The sequence below is a fragment of the Echinops telfairi genome, unplaced genomic scaffold (genome assembly GCF_000313985.2).
Source record: "Echinops telfairi isolate 266 unplaced genomic scaffold, ASM31398v2 ScPeMD7_3533;HRSCAF=4204_0, whole genome shotgun sequence".
Classification (NCBI taxonomy): Eukaryota; Metazoa; Chordata; class Mammalia; order Afrosoricida; family Tenrecidae; genus Echinops; species Echinops telfairi.
Genome location: NW_022107431.1, coordinates 55,618,980 through 55,625,510, shown reverse-complemented (window position 1 = coordinate 55,625,510; position 6,531 = coordinate 55,618,980).

Genomic DNA, 6,531 nt, shown 5'->3' with positions numbered 1-6,531 from the left:
AGCCAATCAGTGGCAGTAATGACAGAGCATGCGCTGTTACGCAAAACCCGCGATAGAGTGAAGCCGCGGAAGTCGAAGTGCGAAGTGGCGAGGGTTCACTGTATTTCCTTTTTCCTCATGGCAGTAGACTTTGTGTTAGATGGCGACTGAGTAACACATACTAGAGGGACTCCGCAGAAATCAACCCAGGAGAGTTACTAAGAGGGAAATTCAACATTGCTGGATTGCAGGAGGAGCATCATGAAGATAAGTAAGCACAGACCCACAAGGTTTTGAGGGGCTGGGGCAGGGCTTTTCAAACTTTTAAAAAAGGTGGCCAGTTCACTGTCCTTCAGACCGTTGGAGGGCTGGACTATAGTTTTAAAAGAAACCTACGAACAAATTCCTATGCACACTGCACATAACTTATTTTGAAGTAAAAAAACAAACAGGGCAAAAGCACCTGGATGGCCAGATAAATGTCCTGGGTGGGTTGCATGTAGCCCTCGGGCCATAGTTTAAGGACCCCTGGGCAGGGGGGCTTTTGGCTTACCACAGAGGAGGCTGACTAGGGCTTGATCTTAGCCCCATCACTGTTTCGGCCGGAGCCAGAATCATTTGGAGCCTGTGAGGGGGCTTAATCTCAACACAGCCACAACTTGCCTCCTGCCTCAGGGCAGGGTCTAAACCCTTGCAGCCCCATGGGCAGGGATCAGGGATAAGCTACATTGCTGCTTTTGATTCCCTCTCTTCTCTATATCCCCCACAGTCTCAGTGGGCTTACTTTTTAAGTTTTTTCACCTCTTTGTCTCTTTATTGTTCTCTCACACTTCACTGCCGACCTCCAGACCACTCCCCTTAGGCTAGGGCATTTACGCCTGTACCACACCCATCTAGGTGAGCTCCACCCAGTCTAGGCCAAGGCTGGGGAAAGCCCTGCAGACCTCCACCATGGGATACTCTGCCCCACTTCTTGCTGGGGAATTCCTGCATGTGTGCCTGGGGAGTTCCTATTTTTCTTCTGTTGTCCCACGTGACTGAGGGAACTTCCTCCCAGCCTACCTTAGTGCCTCACAAGGCCTAAGGCAGCTCAGCCAAACCTCCTCAATGTTCCAAGCTGCTGCAGGAACCTCTGCCCAACCTCCGCAACACCAAAGCAGGCAACCCACCAGCCTTCTGGGGCCCTCCCCTGAGAGGGAAGCCACAGGAGAATAAAGTGGTAGGCTAATTCCATAGTGAAATTGCTGTAGGCAGTTCGAAGGAGCATTCCTACAAGTCTCCCAGAGAGAGTCAGTGCCCTTTGACTCCCTGGAAAATGGCACTTGGCTCCTCTAAAACAACAAAACGCAACCAACATCAGCCCCAACAACTTCAATGAAAAAACAGGAGAGACAAAAGGCAATGGCAGAAGATGTCCCAAACATAACGACATGCATAGAAGAAGCATACATTGAGCTGCCACAGAAAGAAATTTTCAGAATCCTACTTGGAGTTATACAGCATATGAGGGAAACAAAACAGAAAAAGGATGAAATGATAGAGAAGATAAAGTCCATACGCCAAAGGGAAATACAGGAGCTGAGGGAGGTGATAACAAAAACCAGTAGCAGAAACACGGACCTCGAGAATTGACTGGAGTAAGCAGAGAACCATATCAGTGACTTGGAGGACAGCCATGCAGACTTTAACAAACACAAACAAAAATCTAATAAGATCATCAGAGAAGCTGAAGAAAACCTAAGAGCTATGTCTGATGCTATAAAGCAGAACAACATTAGAATTATTGGCTTATCGGAGGAAGACACAACAAAGAAGTCATCTGCAACAATAGTTAGAGAATTCTTGGAGGAAAACTTCCCCAGCTTAATGAATAAAAACCAGGCAACCATTCAGGAGGCTGAAAGACCACCAGCTAGACTGAATCCCAAGAATAAGTCACCAAGGAACATAATAGTTAAACTATTTAACTTTGAGGGAAAGGAGAAAATCATGAAAGCAGCTAGGGAAAAACTAACAATAACATATAAAGGTTCCCAAATAAGAATATGCTCAGACCCATCAGCAGAAACTATGAAGAAGAGGTGAGAGTGGAGTAATATATTCCAAAAATTTTTTTTTTTTTTTTTTTTACTAAAAACTCACACTGATTTATTAGAATATGAAAAAGACTCCATTTCATCTGTACAGGCGGCGGGGCGCGGCAGCTGCGGTGGCTTTGTACATGGTTGTCGACGTCACCCTTGCATGGCGACTCCTGCCCAAAACAGCACTTGCAGGGAGAGGGGTGGACCCACTGCCCAGTGCACTGGGAAGAGGGCCACGTGGACTATTGCACAATCCTGGGACAGGTGCCCTGGGGAGGAGGGACAGACACCAATGGGCCTGGGCCTGGCCCAGGTGGGGTGCGGAGTATGTGCCAGTCAGCAAAGGCCTCTGGGTGCCACCTCTTGGCCCAACCCACCAGCCCTGGCTGAGGCAGATCCTCAGGGAAGGCCTCTCTCCCACCAAGGCTGGGCTCCACAGCAAACTGGGTGGGGGCACACATACAGAGAACCCCAGGGGCCAACCCAGGGCTACGGGTTGGCAAACCCAAGAATAATCTACCCAGCCCAATTATCAATCAAGATAGATGGAGAGGTAAGAGTCTTCCCAGACAAGGAAAAATTCAAAGAATACGTTAGAAGAAACCCAGCCCTACAAAAGATTCTCGCCGATGCAGTATGGGCAGAAGAACAACACTCACCAAGCATAAATAAGAGACGGCCACATAGAATAACCTCACCCAGAGGGCAACGAAGAGATAACAGACCTAAAATATGATATGTCTGAAGAATACGGAAAGCTCCATGGACTTTCAGAATAACAACTTTCTCCCGAGGAAGTACGTGGGAAGGCTCTCTAGAAGAGAGGATGGCAAGACCTTGTCTTCCAAACTTTGAACATGTAATCAAGAGAGACCAGTCCCTGGAAAAGGACTTCAAGCTTTAGAAAGTAGAAAGTCAGTAAAAAGAGGAAGACCCTCAAAGAAAATAATGGACACAGTGGCTGAAACAACAGGTTCAAACATAGCAACTTTGAGGATGGCATAAGACTGGGTAGTGTTTTGGGAGAGGGGTGTGGCTATGTGTCGATCATTGCAATCGGTTTCCCCTTCCTCTACTCCTTTCTCCACATTCCCTCTACCCTCCTGATAACACTGTTCCTGGATTCTGTGTGTTGTGAGCTCTTATCTCTTATCTGTACCTGCTCTGGTCTAGGATAGTGGGGGGTGAGGAAGTCTCAAGGAACCAGAGGAATATTGTGTGTTTCATCAGTGCCATACTGTGCCCTGGTTGACTCATCTCTTCCTTGTGCCCCTTCTGTATGGGAATGTCCCATTGTCCACAGATGGTTTTGGGGTCTCTACTCCAAGCTCCATCATTCACAACAATATGTTTTTGTTTGTTTGTTTTGGGTATTTTTATGCCTGTTACCTGATCTCCTTGACACCTCATGATTACACAGGTTGGTGTGCTTCCTCCAAGTGGTCTTGTTGCTTCTCTGCTAGATAACTGTTTGTTTAACTCAAGCCTCCAAGACCCCAGACACTATGTTTTTGGATAGCCAGGCACCATCTGCTTTCTTTACCACATTTGCTTCTGGACCCATTTGTCTTCAGCAAATGTGCTGGGAGGGTGAGCATCACAGAATGCTAGGTTGTTGGAACAAAGTGTTCTTGTGTTGAGGCAGGGCTTGAGAAAAGGCCCAAAGTTCGTCCACTACCTGTGTATTGCCATATAAATATATGTACCTAGACCAATACCTCTATTTTTATGAATGAATGTATTTGTATATGTACACACCTATGTTTATATCTCTATCTATACCTTTGCTTCCTAGATCTTTCCTCCATTTCCTTTTATCTTTCTCCTGCTTCGCCATCATGCTTGCCATTCTTCTGCCTCTTAGTAATTCCTTTCAGCTACATGGCCATTGCTCCAACACCCCACAGCATCTCTGTATCTTCCTCAATGCTAATTGTAATTCCCTAGTTGTTACTCTGCCCATGACATTGTTTGCTCACAGCTCCCTTCCCCGCCTCCTCCTCCCCACAAGTATACTCCAGAACTTTTAGTCCCATTGATTTCTCCTCAAGCTTGCTTGCTTCTCATGTCTATCTTATATAGGTAGGCAAAACCAACAATCACAGAGACAAAACCAAGAGAAAACAAAATAAAAAGACAGGATAAAAAGATATTAATAACTGGGGGAAAAACAAACAAAAAAGCATACATAATTCCAGGTCTGTCTGCTGACCTTTATGACTATCTCCCCACTCGTAGGGGAATCCCAGAAACTGAACCTCCTAGCCTGAAGTCTATTTTTGGAGCTCCTTGGGGATTTGGGGGCTTTGCTTTCCTCCTGTTGCTGATCTGCTATGTCCCCTTCTTGGTTCACCTAGCTGTGGGGAGTTCAGACTAGATTAACTCCCTGCCGTCTGTCCCCAGTATTGTCCTCTGCCATGGTATGCTCCAGTGAGGGGACAACATGTTGTTGGCCTTACATTCCTCTCTGTACCTTAGCAGCTGCATACATGGACGTCGTCCTCCAGGCTTGGTGTGCCAATATGGGATCTAGACCCTCACACTATCTGATTTTCCTTCTTGGTTTGCTTCTGTGTGGTTTGTTTCCTTGATAAAATCATATATAAGCTTTGCTAGTTTCCTTTCTAGAGAACCCAGCATAAGACATAGATGCATGTATTGAAAAAATGTAAACAACTTTGCATTAAAATAAACCTATATTAAGTTATTAAAACTTATCTGGGCAGATTATAATTTGAGGCCTTAACAAGTATAAGACATGAGTTTGAAAAAAACCCCTACAGAGCAACATGCCTTCTTATAAAATTGAAGAAAGAAAATAAACATCAAATTTATGGAGAAGCTTAGGTGGAAAATGCTGAAATCGTTGATGGATTATGACAACTTTCTGGAGAGAGTGCTACAAATAAATCAGCAAGTTACAATTGGATAACTCATTTTAAGAAGCGGTAAGACAATGTTGAAGATGAAACCTGTAGAAGCAGACTGTCCACATCAATTTGCAAGGAAACAACTGATCTTGCTTGTACCCTGATTGAAAAGAACAAACAATTAACAACAGAAACAAAAGCCAACACCACAGAAATCTGAGTTAGGCCTGCTTAAATACTCCTGATTGAAAAGTTAAGGTTGAGCGGACTTTCTGCACAATGGCTGAAGAAAGCATTGTGCCCAGATCAGCTGCAGAGAGGAACAGAGATTTTGTTGGAAATTTTAAATGAGTTGCATCAAAATCTTGAATTATATTTTGGAAAAAGTATAATAGGAAATGAAAAATAGCATCATTAGTGTGACCCTTTACCTACCAAGAGTAGGAAGTGGTATAGTCAATGCTGAATGGTCAAAAGCAAATTGTCTTGTTGACTTTCTGGAGAGTCAAATAGATGATATCTTATTATGAGTGTGTTTTGAGAATGTTAGCCAAAGCTTTAAGAGGAAAATAAATCTGGAAAAGTTTCACCATAGAGCCTTCACTGTATGCTCCTACTCATTCATCTCATCAAATGAACACAATGTTGTGAGAGTTTCCATGGGAATCTACTAGGTCTCTAGCCAACTTATAGTCCTGATTTGGCTTTTTCTGATTTTTTTTCCTAATTAAAAAAAAAAATCTTTAAAGGATACCCATTTTCTTTAATTAATAATGTAAAAAATATTGAATTGACATTATTAATTCCCGAGGATCCTCAATTCTTTAGAATGGCTAAACAGTTATGTGGCAATTAGATTTTATGTCAATATGAAGCTGATTGAAATATTGGGATCAAGTTCAACTTAGCAATCAAGAGCCTGATGATCCCTCCTTGAGAGTGTAGCTTCTTTAAAGAGAGACTGTGAGAAATTGTCTTTCTCTCTGGTCTTCACTTTCCTCCTCACTGGGACTCTGTGTCTGCCTCCAGAGGAAGCCCAACCTTGGGAGCTGTCACCTTACTGCATTCCCACCAAACTTGGATCCATACTACTCTGTACCCATTGTCCTACGATGTCCCTACAGACTGCTTCATCTTTCTGTGCCATTAGCCTGCAGCTGTGTAAGTCTGAAGAGTACTTTGATTTGCATTGGGCCCAGGGACTTGAGTTGAACTGGGTTGGGACACCTTCTTGATATAAAGTTACTCCTTGAGATACAGGTGTTTTTTTCTTTGCATATATGAGTGTCACTGGTCTTGTTTCTCCAAGCAACCTAGTTGACAATACCCTAGTACTATCACTTATGTGGTAGTTACACAATCTGGTGTCAATTTGGGACTTGAGAGGATTAAGAATGAAGGGGTGGAGTCTAATCTGTCCATCGGGTCATAACCAATGAGACCTCTTTGTGGGCATGGCCTTCTCTTGAAAATTCTGGGAACTCTGATATTTCTTCCTTAGAGGCAGAAGACACACTCTTCTCTGCTCACTTCCTGCAAGACATTTCTGAGGAGAAGCCACATGGGCCTACTCTGATACAGCCAGAACCCTGGATCTG